Source organism: Pezoporus flaviventris, unplaced genomic scaffold (genome assembly GCF_033815535.1).
Source record: "Pezoporus flaviventris isolate CSIRO_AGI_PZ_B2104156 unplaced genomic scaffold, CSIRO_AGI_Pfla_v1 ptg000036l, whole genome shotgun sequence".
In the NCBI taxonomy this organism is placed as follows: domain Eukaryota; kingdom Metazoa; phylum Chordata; class Aves; order Psittaciformes; family Psittacidae; genus Pezoporus; species Pezoporus flaviventris.
In genome coordinates, this window is record NW_026892584.1 from 21,719,103 (window position 1) to 21,734,733 (window position 15,631).

A 15,631-nucleotide genomic window follows, 5' to 3' on the forward strand; every position below is an offset into this window, starting at 1 on the left:
AAATTTTTGTATCACGTGAGTATTTCTAGAAGGTTTGCCGACACTTCAAAAGACTTTCATAAAAAATCCTTAGCTCATGCATGCTTTGGACCATAAACTTCAATTTTGCCCAGTCAATTACAGTAAAGTTATGAACTTTAAGTTGGCATAGTTAATGTTATACTAAGGAATATCACATACTAGGTCTTAGGAAGAACCTTTGAAATTAAGCAATATAATTTCCTGAACAGTAGGCATGCTTAACTCAATAGTTTATGACACTATGTGCATTAGGCATCCATCAACTCTATTCAGCACCTGACAGGCCCATACAGTCCGATGTACTCCAATTGAAAGCGACGAGGTCAAATCTAAAAGTGGTTTAGGCATGTCAGCATCAAACTGCCTACATTCTAATAAACCTGCTAAGACCACAGGCTCATTAGCTGCACGGCAGCAATCTGCCAACATAACTATACTATTTCCTGCTTAATTGCTCCAGAGTTCTTTTGCTGTGAGAAAAATACCTGTGAAGCATGCTGGGAAAATGGCTGTAACATCCCCTTAGAGACAATAGCCTACTACTTATCAGTTATTTTCCCAGATATACTGCTGAAGTTCTGTGTTGGTGATTATATACAAGATGCAACATAATTCCAATGCAGGTAATTTTTGCTACTCGTTTTCTGGCAAAGAAACTGAAATCGTACATATTGCAGTGCAAGAATGTTAATTTTCTAAGTTAGAAACTCAAAACTTAGGAAATGCAGGAATTAAGGTTGATTCAGCAATGTTAATTCAGCCCTCACACGTATGTTTTAATGTTTTCACATTTTGCCTAATTGAATAGACTACACTATGTTCTGGAAATGTATCGAGGATAAACTGAGGGAGAATAATGACCAAGAGAAAACTGATTCATCCATCATGGAACTAGGAAAGTCTCTAGGAGCAGAGTATGTCTGGAAGTGGTAGGTGAAATATAAGGGATTTGAATTGTAACAGCGAGAGCTAAATCTCCCACAAAGTTCTAATGTGATGGTAATCGAGACACTTAAACCAAAATTTTCACATATGGCTGCTAATGGCTGCTAAAAATGGCCACATTTTCTGGGTACCTATTTGAGTCATCCTTGGCAGATACACAGAAGTGCCAAGTGATCACAGCTGTGACTGAAATGAGTTGGATCTATGCTTGTTATTTAAAATTATCTGCAAAATCAGGCCCAAACTCTTTCAAATTAGCAAAATATTAGTGAAAACTTGATCATTTTATTTTTTTCAAAATTCTAATTTCTGGTACAGATTTCCTCAATATTGGCAGAATTATTTTACAAGTTATTGAGTTTTTAATCATCTTATGGTTTTAATACAGAATTTTTCAGTGTTTTGATGTAGCTTGCATAGGTGAGACTTTAATGCTCACATACAAATGACCTATATTCCACCAAAGGTTCTGTGCCTAGTGTCAAACTCAGAAATTACATTAATGCTTGCAGTGTTTTCACTTGGAACAAGCTGATTTAGCCTCTGAACAAATTTGGCACTATAATGACTGACTGTAAACCTTAGCTGGTTAAATGAAGTTTCAGATGGTCGTAGAGATGCTATTTCCATTGCATTATCCAGGAAGTTCATTTCCTTGCTTGTTTTCATTGTTTGTACACCCACTGGAAACGTGGAGTGTCTTCATCATTTTCAGAAACTTACAGACAACACCATGCAAGGACATATGTTGAAGACTGAGATAATCAAGCATACATCAGAGATTTCAGTTTCTGACCTCTGGGCTTCTTCCAAGCTAGCTTTCATCTGAGATGTGATTTTTTTTTTTTTTTAATTGATTAAATTTAATTAATTTAATGGTTTATTTCCTGGTGGTAACAATATTCTATTTATAAGCAGCATATATCCTGTACATCCTACTTTGCAAAACCAGAGTTTTGGTAAGAAAACTTGGCTATTTCTAGTCAGTGGAAAAAATTAGAATCACAGAGTGATTGAGGTTTCAAGGTCATTAGTCCCACCCTTTGCTCAGGCAGGATGAGCTAGAGCAGATTGCTCAGGACCATGTCCAGTCAGGTATTATCTCCACAGAAGAAGACTCCAAAACCTTGCCATACTAACACACCTGTATTCAAGTTAGCTATATTTATTTCCTTCTTGAATTGCCTAAAAGTTCTCACTGCTAAGTGGTTACACTATTACAACATAGCACAGATCAGTTTTCATCAAACTCTGACTTACTTCTAGGACAACTACTTTCTTAAATTTAATGCAAATTAAACATAATACCTTCCAAATTTGATAATCCTATTAAATAATATAAGAAGCAGAGGAAATCCATATAGAATGAAAGTCACAACAATTTTGACTGAATTCAGTCTCTGTTTTTACAGGTTTTCATCCACTGTACAGATTTAAACAGTATAGTCTGCATTTTCTACTCAGGCACTGAGCCTGTAAAGATGTAATGCACACTTAATTTAATGGATTTCATCTCCATTGAATTCCAAAGCATTAGTTTTCCATGTTGTAAAGTTGTATGGTTGTTCCACCATTGTAGAACTGGTGTTTGTGGTCTGAGAATCAAAGTTTTCTGCAGCTTTGTTGAAGTCTGCTCTTCCTGAAAATTGAACTTTGGAACACTATAGTGTATGACAACATATAAGCTGATAGCATTGCTGTTAACTGTGATGGACTGCATGTTACTTTCTTTCTAAAGTCTAATATATTTTCCAAGTTATTGTCAGCAGAATTGTTTGGCATTCCTTTTTCACTATTGCTCTAGGCAGGTTTTATGAAAGATAATTCTTTCATTACTGTTTACTATCTCTTTCTCCAGAATGTATTGAAATTTGGTAATAAAGTGTATGTTCTTCTGTAAATCTGAGAATTATTGATCCTGATGAAATATTGTAAAAGATATTGCAGTAGTTAAGCAGAGGATTGGGCAGAATGAAGAGGTTGCAAAGTCTGTTTGTCACCAACACAGATAAAAATTCATACAAAATTCATCATTGCCTTTACAGCTCAGACTATTCAGTCAGTAAGAGGTAGTGCTGGACAGTGTGTATGTATGTGGGATATGGTAAGCTGTGGATTTTATAATAAAGGAAGGTGAGTATTCAAACAAAGGAAAAGGTTTGATCTTGGAAGAGAACGCAGAAAAAGGGAGAAGAGTAGTACCCTGAGCCTCAAAGTGTCATGAAGTGACAGAGTGCTGAAGTATTGGTCCTGAGCGCAAAATGGTCAAACAGGAGGAAAAGGAAATCGTAACATGAAATGAGGGAGTATTTCTGAAAAGAGAGCTAAGGTTCTTTTAGATCTTAATGACTGGAAAATTATGGGAGATTCTCAGATAAGAATGGTTGAATCACGTTGTTGAAACTGAGGGCAGAAAAAGTAAAATAACTCATGTACAGAATTGGTGGTGTGCATGTTGACATAAGAGGGCAAGACCTATGATAGATTTGAATGAATGAAATTGAGAGTGGAGACAGGGAAGAGGTGACACAGCGATAAAAATTTATCCCTCTCCTTACTACAGAGTGTCCCAGTTTTCTATTTTAGCACTGAAAGTGAGATGAAGAGTGCCCTTTTTTTTTTTTCCTGAGTTTCTGGCCAGCTTCCTTTTCCCTGTGCCAGAATGTTTCCCTGAGAACCCCTGAACACAACACCCCAGTTTTTCATTTTAAAAATATGATCAGTCTGCAAGGAGATAGAAAGAATCTGCAGATTGCCACTGACTTACCAGTTATTTTGGCATCATTTTCCACATGACCTATCTTGGAAGATATAACTAACATTGTGAGTTATGCTTCCAAATGGAAACCTCGATCTTTAATGGTTGATTTTGCAGCACTAGCCAGTCTCACAATTTTTATCTGAGTGACACCTTGGTCTGATGTTTCTCGTATCTGCTATCTTTGCTTTCAGGTCCACCAGTGTAAACATACTAGTATTGTTGTCTCAGTCTATAGAAGTACAATTTATTTTGAATTATGGTCTACCATATCATGAGGGACAATAGAGGTTCAAAATAGACACTGACTTTCTAGAATGCGGTTAGTCTTTTGGTAACCATCCACCTTCATTAGCTGAATGAATATTTAGTATAGCCATCTGAAAAATAAACACTGATTTTCAGGCAGAGTGATTCCAAATATACTATCGCAGCTAGAAATCTAGAATCTTAACAAAAGCCTCTGGATGTAAATGTAAATTTGGAATATTAAGGATAGAAGTTGGTCAGAAAGAGAAATAAAACCACTGTTCTTTGACAGAAAACATAAAATAGATTCTGACTTCTTCATCCCTACTTATCTGTGAATTATTTGGAAATTCATTTTCAGCATAAGTCCAGTGGGGAGGAAACACAGTCTCTTAGTTCCTCAAAAATTTGCCATCCTACTGGGATAATGGTGCTTCTCCCTCTTTTTGGCAACAAATTAAAAGGAAAAGAACTTTCCTTCTCCATTTGTGCAGAGAAGGTATTCCGCTACCATCTAAAATGCAATTTCTCCCATAATGAGTAAGCTGTAGCGTTTAGCTTCCTTAAACAGCCTCTGGATGGAAGTGCAATGTGTTCCAATATAGTTTGCTTTCACATGTGCAATTTGTTTGTGACGCATGAATCCCCATCAATATGCCTTCTGTAGAAGATGTTACAAATGCCATCAATCCTTTACTTGTATTTGAATCACATGTATAAGGCACTGAGATTTCATAAGATATCAAGCAGATTTTGAGAGGACAGCAGTTTTCATCTCCAGAGGTAAAAAAAAAAAAAAAAAGAAAATCATTTATGTGCAAGTGAAAAGTCAATGTTAAAGAGCAACATAAATTCCTGACAAAGCCTCCCCCCCTTCAATCCTTCCCACTGCCTCTCCGTTGTCATCCTTAAGTATCACCTCTCCTTTCCATCAGGACTGGCACTCAAGGATACCAGATGGCAGCCTCAAGATTGTAGCACCCTTTAATGTCTGCCCTTTACTGTCTGGCAAAAGTGTTGACATTTCTGCCTTGAATGAGAACTGAAAACATTTAAAAATATATTCAACATGAACAGTCAGTGTCTAAGATGTTGTTTACACACTGCTAATGGGCTTTGACTTTAATAGAATGCTCCTTAGGTCTGCAGAACCCATAGTCAGGTGTGAACTGGGTATTTTCTTCTGTTACTTCCATTACATTAGAGAAATAACCAGCCTTGCTGCCCAAGCACTTAAGAGCTGCACATACTAGTTCCATCATCAAATATGAAGGCACTATTATGGGGTTTCTTACAAGCATCAACCAGGCTATTAGAGTACAACCTCCTAGAGCAGTCTCCAGGAAGCTCTGCTTCCTCCCCTAGGAGGAGTTCTTCATTGGTAGGATCAGGAAGAAAACAGGCTCTTTTAAGTTTAAGGGGCAGAACTAAGAAGCTCATGTGCTATTAAAGACTTGAGTCTTGAGGAATCACTGGATCTTAATACTCACCGTCACAGGTTTTTGTCTTTAGTTGTGCAATGGTGTTCAGCAGGTAAATTGTACAAATGTCTCTTCCTTGCCAAAGGTAAACTTAATTTATTGGGTTAGCTGAACTGAGGACAGAAATAAAGGAGTGAATTGTTAATTTTTAAGAGAAAGCTTCAGGAAAATCTCTGGAATTCTTTTTTTCTGAAGGACTCAAAGCTGGGACCTGAATCCATATGACTGGTATTTTCTGTAAAACACTAAACAGTCTCAACATACAGTACAGCAGAGTTGCAAGAAGCTCTTAGTAAGTCATGGTATTGGGCACTGGCTGAATGCACCCCTGACACTTTTGAAGAAAGCACTGCAACTCCTGCAGCTCATTTATAGCACAGTATTATTGCTGATGGACATTAAAAAAACCTGTTTGTCTCTTCTTCATCAGGTAGCTCTTACTATAAAGTTTTGAGATAGCATTTTCTGGTTTACATGTTTGCAGAATTTTCTTTTTCGTTGTTAATTTGTCTTTAAATTATTCCCAGCTGTTAACAGGCAGAATTTTCCCATTAACAACATATATGACCCTTTAGTCTTCAAATATGTGGGACAATTCAACACATATGGGTGACAAAATATCTAACATAATTTACCAACAAATCCCTTGGATTAATGTATACTGCTTAAAGATTTAGCACAGAAGGATTACACATGTCTGGGAAATGAATACTACTTTCTGCTTGCAAACCCTGTATTTTGACAGGCCATGTTGTCTTGAGATGGAACATTGGAAAAAGAATGAATAATTTAATCAGAAATAGATGAGACAAATAGTGTAAGGGACAGTACACGGATTTCATTCTTGAAAGCTGAAGTCTACCCATGCTTCCCATGACCAGCCACCATTGCACACTAAAAGGTGAGCTGGTCAGAAGCAGGTTTCTTCCTGTTAGTTTCTACACCAGATAAATAAAACATTTAGATTGCTAGCAGATGCAGTGAGTTGTTCTGTGGATTTAAGGAGGCACACAGCATTCAGAGTCCTTACTAAAAGGTCGTTTTAAGATTAAAACTACTCCCAGTTGATCTGAAATATTTTAATCTATTTCTTATTCAACAAAACAATGAAAACAGTAGGGTTCATTTCCATGAAAATGTTATGTAAGTTTACTTTTTGCATCCAAGCTTTTATCTGGAATAATATTCCATATGATTTGTTTATGAGAAAAAACAGAATACTATTGTACTTCATTAGACATCTCCCTTCTCTTCCTCAGCAGCATGAAGAACTGTAGGGCAGAGTTATTTTTAGGTAGAGAGAGCAGAGTGAGAAAATCTGTGTCTTATTTAAGAAAAAATACGTGTATTAACAAATAAATATGAATGGTCTCCTTTGATCAAAAGAGGTGAAATAAGCACGCGGGACACAAATGGCTTATGTCAAGGCGTGCTGTTCCTGCATTTCCTTACTCTTCTTTCATATTTCAAATGTTAGTTTATTTCATCTTCACATTAGAACATGCTGAGTGATAGGGTTAGTGAGATGTAGTGTTTTTAAATTCGCACGTCTGAAACCTATTTATTGGTATTTTGATGACATCTAGCGGTGACAAAGCTGTTAGCCAATTTTATATCCTATGCTGATGTGTCAGGATCATTGCATTATGAAGAATGCTTGTGACTGTGGGTGCAAGGCTGGCATTTGGCATTTCGCAAGCTATAGAGGAAAAGGTTCAGCAACAATCCTCTTCTTTCCCTGCCTAATGATAAGGGACAGCAAATTCTGATACTTTTCAATACAAGTGAACTCTTATTCTTGCAGACTGCTTTTAGGATTTCAAAGTCAGGTTCCACGGATATTGTTAAGAGTGGTAGCAAAATAGCAGACTAGCAGCAGAGTTAGCCGATGCCATAGTGAAACCTTGATAGCCAGCCCGTTCTTCAGTCTCCACCAACTGCCAACAAGATAAAAATACTGTGTACAAACTGCAAGTGCTTTTATGTGATAAAGCAATACCTGACAGAGAGCTGCAGAAAACATGGTGGGCTTAGATGTGCCTAAATGAAAGTGAACGAATCTCAGCTGCCCTGGTTGTGAATATCAAACCAGTTTTACATATGTTAGATGGTTGCCTTTGTTAGAATTCACATCCATATCTGCAAAATCAGTCTCAGGCCCAGTGTACGCAATAAAGTAAAAAAAGAAATCAAGCTGTGAGAATTCTCTTTTCTCTCCCTCAGAGAATTAGTGTTGAATAGAGATACTTTGGTTGAACAGCACTATTTTCTACAACACAAACATTTTATTTTTAATAAATATTTATGAGGAGTTGGCAGGGGAGGAAGAGGTTATATTTTGTTGATTAGAAAAAAAACAGTGATTCAATAAACGACATTAAGCTACTGGCTTTTCTGCTTTTGTTTCAATACTATGAATACATAGTGAGAGCGTGTGTGAGTGTGTGATTGTGTGTGTGTGTGTGTGTGTGTGTGTGTGTTTGAAAGAGAGAAAGAGTGTGTGAGACAGGTGGCAGTGGGGTTGCTATAGCAATTACTTGTCACTAATGATAGGAGGGTAATTACTGCAGCAAATTCCCACATAGCTATTCAGCACACAAGTTAGACTATTTCCCATCCTAAAATATTCTTTCTGTATTTGCAAGATTACCTTTCTCACCAGATGGCTACAGGCTACATTTCTAAAATTTACAATAGCATAAAACCAGAAGTTCATTAGTTATGGTGTTACTGGCACCAGGATTTAGTCAGCCTATTTTGAAAGAGGCAGTGAAGTTCCATCTTTCGGCATCTACTTTTCTTGAGACACAATGCAAAATTTTGTTTTTCAGAACGCTTTTTGTAAGTTCAATGTCAAAAACACATTGAGGTCACCTTCAATTTTGCATTCGAGTAATCGAGATTAGTATGTGATTGAGTCTGACTCATCACTTAATTGCACAAGATGTAAATCAGGTTTTTCTGCAGTGAACTAATAAAATTAAACTATTAATAACTGTGCAAACAACTGCAAATCAGGCCATGTTTGAAGGAAAATAGACTCAGGCTCTGAGAGAGTCATTGGGAGAGTTTCATTGCAACATGTTCATTAGTATATTTTTCGCTTCCTCTCTTTCCATTATTTGTAGCTTGACAGTGGCTTGTCACCTCATGCAAATCAGAAGAAAATCTACATTGCATTTCATCTTTAGGCTGGTTCATTCTGCAGTGTTTAAAACATTTATAAAGGAATAAGTATAGATGCAACTTCTTTGCTAATATACATAATGTAATTTTTTGGGTTTTTTATGATCATCAGTAATGATATAGTTTCAAAAGGTGTGTGTCTCATTTCCACAAAAACGTGGTGTTACCTTGGCTACGGTATTTCTTAATGATTCTTTTTTTCTTTAATGATTTTCTTTATCCTTTTACCTGCCTTTTACCAATGTAAATATGGATTACGGGCATTACCTTTTAATTAACTGGTGGCAAATATGTGGCATTACAAGCTGCTTTAGAGAGTTCATTCCCCCCACCCCCCCCCCCAGCTGGCCAGACTGTGAGGATGTGAGGGAATAGACAATATTTTCTGTCATTTCAAGAAGATAAAGTAATGGATTTCATAACTACAGGCTGGAAAGATAGCACCTAGGCTTCCTAGGAGGATGAGATTGTCTATTGTGCCATAATTAACAAATGTTTGATGCACTCCAACTTAAGTGTATTTCTTTCTGACTCGCTTGTAAAACGTTAAACTGTGAATCTCCAGTCACTGGTATTGAAAACAGTGCAAATCTGCTTACCTATAATTATTTCACTTTCCATCCTTCAGACAATTTACGAAGAAATTAATATTTTCCCTTTCTGTTTCTCCAACATTGCATTTTATTAATGTAAAGAAAAGATAACTGTTATTTGGTGGACTAGTATTGCTAAAAGAAACCCTTATAAATGCAACTGTTAGCACTTACCTTTTAGTACAACTGAGTTATTTCAGTTCATAGATAAAAACAAGTTAATATGCTGGAAGTTAGAATTCACTTGCCAGCTGGTGACCTTGTACAGTAATTAAAACAGTACTTGCTATAACAACATCAATAATTGTATGTTTAAATAAGATTTTCACAATTTCCTTTCCTTTGTTTATGCCTTAGGTGAACATTTCATAAATGGGAAGGTTGATTTATAATCTGCTTCTGATGTGTGAATCAGTAAATCTTATGAATCAGTTTCTCCTCAAAGACAGCTCTTGAATTCCCAAGGATTTTGTGAAAAGCACTTCCCATTTTTCTCACTAAAAATATATAGTTTGATGCCAATTAAAATTCAGTGCACAGTCTATCCAGTAACCCTGATAATCAGTAAAAACATGTCAGAGAGCAAGATGGTTTCTCCAACTGAATGGAAATCTCAACAAGCAGTTAACCTGCAAAAGGAAGAAATTCATTACTGGGATAGCTTGCTGCCTTACAGCACTTGAAAAGCTGATTAAAGAAATAATGACGTGAAACGATATAAAATCCTGGCAAAAATGCTAGGGAGGATGATGATAGATATTTCAGATTGCCCTGGTACTTTTTTTTTTGGCTCAGAACAACCACAAAAAATATTGATTTGAGCGCTACGTGTATGTTAATGTACAAGAATGACGATTTCTTAACCAGATCCCCATATTGCTTTTATTATTTCAGCTCTTTGACTCTTGATGACTCAAGTTCAAGTCCCAGATGGACTTCTGACCAGCAGGGTAGCTTATTTCAGAATCAAGAGAGAGAGAAAATGTGTAAACTTGGTAAAGCGCTCCACAAGCTCCAGCTTGCAGAGCTCACAGACATTGCAGCCCATCCAGCTCACAAACTCTCACCTAATACAACATGCTGTAAGTTGTGAAAAAAATGTGTTTAAGCATAAATAGTCTCGACTGGCTTCAGGAAGTAAAACCGTTCCCTTGGTTTAGTCAACACATTGCTTGCTGGGGAAGCTGAGGGGCCAATGTCCTAGGCTCACCAGCGATTTCTCCCTGCAAAATGAAAGTTAGCAATAATTGTGTGTATAATATTGTCTATTAGGTGGTGCATAAAGGCTTGCATTGTATGTACATACTGTAATTGTATAGAAAACATTACAGAGTGAGCCTGCTTTTAGCTTGAAGCCTCATACAGTGGTAATTAAGGAGAACAGTCTTTTGATTTGCTACTATTTGCAGTTCTGCAGGAAAAACTGAGTTTAGGCTATCTTGTGCGGTGCATTGTTGCCATGTTTAATCTTTTGATTCGGTAGGAACAATTACATGCGATGCCTATGGGGAATTTAATTGCTTAGCTCCTGCTTCTACAGCAATTGTAATTATGGTGCAGTATTATTTGGGGGAGGGGGGAGAGAAGAGGGGAAGGAAAAAGAGAGAGGAAAAAAAAGTGTGGTATTTTTTAGAACATAGCACTGAATAATACCAAGGTTAGATTTATACAACAGCATAGCTCTGAGAATTAGCTTCCAAAATTAACCCTGTGTTTCTCTTGATGGGAGGCCAGGCAAAATAAAGCATTGGTTATTGTAAATATCCACATGTAAAGCTTTCCATTCAAACCTATCAAACGCATTTATCCTCCTGATACATGTGGGAGTTAGCACAGCTTCTTTTTTTCCCCCTCCTTCTCCAGCTGAGGAAACTAAGGCACAGAAGTGTGCTGCTTGATTTGTCTTTATGAAAAATCCAAAAGACAGCAAATTAGTATGTGAGAAATTTTTAATTTCTAGCATTTCCAAGTGCCTTTTACTTTTCAGGGATGCAGCTTTGAAAGAAACAGAATGGGCAAAACCTGTGCCTTTTTAAGCTATACAACATTTAAAAATTCTGTAAAATGGAGCATAATAAATAAATGAATAAATGTTGCTGTGCATTATTCTGCTGATAATTCCTGTTGAACAGAATTGAAGATGTCATTGTCTGAATCATCCTGCACAATCCCAACCAAAGGAAATTGTAGACAGGATTATCCTATTGCATTCTGAAGGAAATTTTAAAGAGAATCCAAGGAGCACTACTGTATTAGAATTTCTTCTTTTCCTTATAGAAAAGAAAGAATGATCACGGGTTTATTTGCAATAAGGCATTTTTATTTCTTTCATCATCTATATGATTTTCAGAACTGATCTTGATGGCAATTAATGTAGAAATTAAACTGTCACTGGGAAGCCCTCCAGTGCCTTCACAAGTCAACACTAGTGGTATACAGATCAAAATCAGAACCGCAGAATAGAGCCCATTGTGGTTGAAGTACTCATAACATTTAATAGTTATGCTGAGGTTTATTTGTCTCAAATAAATACCAATCATGCAGAAGTGAAATTCACTCAAAAATTTCCAGAAGTTACCTGTTCCCTTGAACATCTGCTATAGTCCCCTTTAAATGATATGCAACATGGCCAAACACGTGCCCTATAGATAGCAAAAAGGAAACCCTCTCCTTTGGTATAATTATACTCTACCAGAAATATACGTTTAAGATAACTACTAGGTTTTTCTCTTTGCAGCCCATCAAACATAAGTTTAGTCATGCCAGGGAAGATATAATGCTATAATTGCCTGTATGAACCTTGGTAGCATTTAGACAATGTGCTGCAAAGTGAAGGTGCACAGTACATACTCCTGCAGATCTGCTGCTGTGATTAACCTGAAAAACTTTGTATGAGAAAGAAAGTAACTAAGAGAAATGTGTTTTCTTCAGATAATTATTAACTTCTTTTGATACTGACATCAACAGAACTGACAGGATCTTCTGAAAGTCAAGATTACCTTTCTGGAAGTTTTGCATTCTTTGTCATTACAAGAAAAAATACCTCCATTGGCATTTTAAGCTTTTCCCAAGTTTTGTATTAAAAACCAAAGGAGTCGATGGAAGATCCTCTGAAGGCCAAAGGGAACAAATCTTATACAAGAGCCGCTCCTTTTTTTTTTTTTCCACACAGTATAGCCTCCTTTTTTCCAGTTAGTAACTGTAACTACATAGAGTTATGACAACAGCTAGTCATTTCACTGAATTAGCAGTTCCATCTGTGAACTATCCATATCCGATCTGCCCGCCTTCTATGACTATTTTGTAAAATACTTCTGGACTGGAACAAGACTGGTCAGGTTTTCCACTCAGATGTAAACTGTGTGCTCAAATCCAATCTGATAATCTCCCTGAGAATTTAGGACATGGGAACTGCCGTTTGAACACCTGTACTTTGCCACCATCTGGCCAAACAACACTGGAGAAGTCATTTGAGGTCTTCGTTCTTTGAAATTCTCATTTGTAAAGATACTGTCAACCAATATTTGCAAATTGCTTTGCGCTTCTGTTGTAGGTTTAAAGCCATTTTTGTCTTTACCTTAAAACCATGTTCTGACTTTGTTTCCTCCAAATTTACATATCTAACCCCCAACCAACCAACCGCAAACTGCATCCCTTGTTTCATAATGTGAACAGTGCAGGCATAGGACATAAGAGAAGAGACTCTAAACAGTCAGTCTGAATGCACTCTTAAACATGCCTTTCCATTGCAGATATTTGCAAATGAAACCTCGTGATGTAGCATTTAATTCCCACGAGAAGTGCTATTCTCATTATATCTTCTGTCTGTATACAAGCTTCTGCTGTGTTACTTGTATTGCCATTTTCAGCAGGGACTCAGAAGAGAAAGAATAGAAACTCACACAGAATTACTAAACTGTAACACAAAGATAATGAACTCTAATGCAGCAAATTAAAAGACTGAGAAGTTGTCAGCCCGTGTAAAAATAGGGAGAAAAAGAGCATTATTCCATACTTTTGAAGCATTCTTCAAAGCTCAGAGAGCCTACTAAGTGAAGCAGTCCAGTTAATCTGCCTAGAGCTCCTCAGTTCGGTTCTCTTTACAAAAGAAATCCAACCAGACATTTTTAAGAGCAATTATTTTTTTATGAAAAGGAAATAACTAAGACCCAGAAAAGCACATTAGGGGCTAGAAGACACACCAATCAGGAAATGGTTTAAGATCCCCATTCAGCTCAATTTGTTTTAAAGTATTTCAAACGCTCTGAATACAGCAAATTCTACAGATAGCCAAGTGGCTGGGACACTTTGTGCATATTGCCAAAAAGATTTAAATGCAAAACCAAGACTCTTGTTTCCTAAAACTGTGGAGGGTGATTATAACACTGTCTAGTCTTAAGGCAAAACCATGTTTCACTGGTTTTATGTATTTCTCTACTACAGTCCTAATGTTCCCTTTCTGTTTAAATATACCTACAGAAGGACAAACCCCCACAGAAAACTGATAGCTTCAGAAACGGTATGGAGTTGGCAAAATAGTGCCCTAGTTCACAGTATTATCAACCACAAGCATCCAAACATCATGAAATACTCCCTGTCGTTTACTTTGGGACCAAAAATATATAACAGTTTTAAAATATGCATTTGATAATACACTTCAGAATTGTATTTACTTTCATTTTTAAAACTCTTATGAAAATCTAAATCCCATGTTAAATTTTATTTGAGAAACATAAAGTCTAGGAACTTATACTTTTATTAAAACAAATCCTCAACTTCCCCTCTATCCAAATAATTTTAGCAGCTGCAACATACAGAAATGCACTACATATCACAAGACCGTGTTAAAAACTGAAAGATGAAAATGTTGGATCTACGGGCTGCAGTTCAGTTTTATTGCTCAAGAAATTTATGGGTATTGTCTTGTGAAAGGGTACAAACCTATTGTAATCCTGATCTTTTCAAGTAACTTGCAACCTGCAAATGTTCTGACACATTTAATCAATGGGATTGGGTCAAGTTTGGCATTTTTATTTCTGGAAAAAAAATGAACCATCTGAATCTCTTAGTCAGGATAGAAACCTGAGAGCTGAAAGAAATGAGGGCAAGGTTTTCAGATTTTTGTGGGAAAAAGCACTGCCACTCAGGAAATCTAATATTCAGCTGTGTCTGCAGGTTATAGACAGCTACGATATAATCTTTCAGCAGAATGAGAGACTTGCAAAGTCCTTTGCAAGGCTTGCAAGACAGAACAATTCAGAATATTTCAAACAAGACTGTTGATTGTAAAAGCACATTTTCTTTTCACTTACCCACATTTCTGATTTTAAGGGCCCACACAGTAATGGCAAAGCATAGGGAGCTGAAAAAACCGTAAAAGCTGCATACAGAATCCCTGCTATCTGATCAAACACAAACAATTTGAGAGATTTCATAAGCAACTGCAGCTACTTGAATGATAAATTAAAAACCTTCACTGAGAGATAATACATGAAATAATGTCTGTTAAAGAAAAATTAACACATGGGCATTAAACCAGAATATTAATATAGCAAATGGCAAAGACAAGATTTGTTCCTAAGACATGTGGAAACTATTTCAGAGATTTTCAGTAAAGAAGCACTGTGTCAGAGACACAGTGAAAGCAGTTGGTCTCCACATTTCAGCACAAGTTGCACCACACAATGCAAAATAAAGCAGAAGTATATCAATAAGCATATAACTAGAAGATAAAGCTGTTCGGATGGCAGCAGTCATGCAGGAAAAGACTCTTTTCTTGGATCTCATAAAAATTAACATGACAAAACTTTCTTTCAGATGACATATTTGTGATATTGGAAACAAATTAACATTAGAGAAGGATTAGAAGTGATAACTTGGTGGAAAAAATATGAATTATGCCATTTTATATGCAGGTGCACGTTGCAAATTCACAGTGGCAACTTCACATTGCAACACAAAAGTTTCCAAACGCAAAACCCTAAGGTGGGTTCTCATTAGTGAATAAAAAGGTGAGAAAACAACCCACAAACCTTAACTAACTTACTAATATCCAAAAGTTATGATATATATCATAGATATAACACTGAAAACTGTGTAAAACACTTTTATTACATATAAAATCTCATCAACATTCAGGCTAAGTAAAAGGTGACCGTGATTGAATTCTCCATCAATGACTAGAATATCAGTGTTTACCACAATAAAGCAAAACTATTTCAAAAGTGTTATAGAATAAGAGGTTTAAGTAGGTGAACACAATAACTGTCAACATAAGTGCTGCTAATAAAGATGAGAATAAACCTTCCACCCCAGTGGAAGACACTAGTGTGAAAGTAGAATTAAGGCAAGAATGACAATTGCATGTAGAAGAAATGTGACTTCAACCTTTCAAAGTA